This window comes from Castor canadensis, chromosome 9 (genome assembly GCF_047511655.1).
Source record: "Castor canadensis chromosome 9, mCasCan1.hap1v2, whole genome shotgun sequence".
In the NCBI taxonomy this organism is placed as follows: domain Eukaryota; kingdom Metazoa; phylum Chordata; class Mammalia; order Rodentia; family Castoridae; genus Castor; species Castor canadensis.
In genome coordinates this window covers 10,744,038-10,744,964 of record NC_133394.1, presented here as the reverse complement: position 1 = coordinate 10,744,964, position 927 = coordinate 10,744,038, and positions in this window count along the sequence as shown.

Here is a 927-nt window from a genome sequence, read left to right as displayed (position 1 = left end):
TATTGAAAGCAAAAACAAAACAAAATTATCTCCCTTTGATACATTTTATATTTTTGGTGCAAACATATAAGAAAAAGACTCTGCAATTTATAGGGGGGCTGAGAACAACCTTTCCAAACCTGGTACCTTTGATTCTCAAGTTAAGTCAAAATGATCCTTGTCAAAGGAAGTATAGAAGGAGGAACAAATGGTGACCAGGTCACTTAAGTTCCCACTCACATGGAATGAGCAGAGGCCACACTTTTCATTATGAGCACGTATTTTTGTCTGCATAAATATGCCATTGTTCTTTTTGTTGAAAAAATACTTATGAAGACAGGTTGAACTGATGGTCATGTAGTCATACCATAAAACAGGAAATATATCATTCAGCATTTACACACACACGCACACACTCAGGAACCCACCAAGAATTCTATTTTTAAATGCATACTAAAGTGCATCCTCTTTTTGTAAGGATTTATTACCACAGTATTCTCTACAGCCAAAGTGGAACACTTTGCAGTTATAGAGTTAAATATTGTTAATTTTATAGTTACCTGACCCCTAAAGACTTCTGAAAATTTTTTCCATCAATATATAGTTAATACTTATTAAGGTAAAAGCTAATGGCAGTATTTTTATGTATAATTGCACATTGGTTTTTAAAGTATTATTATAAAAGACTCCAAAGATTCTTCAAATATTTGCAGAATGTTTTAAATAAGAGTAAAACTTCCTTATCTACAAAAAACTAATTTGAAAAATAATCATATATTAAATTTAGTGTGATTTTGTATATGTGTGTGTGTGTGTGTGATACTGGGGTTTGAACTCAGGGCTCCACACTTCCAAAGCAGGTGCTCTACTACTTCAGCCACACCTCCAGTCCATTTTGTTCTGGTTATTTTGGAGATGGTGGGGGTCTCATGAACTTTTTGCTTAGGA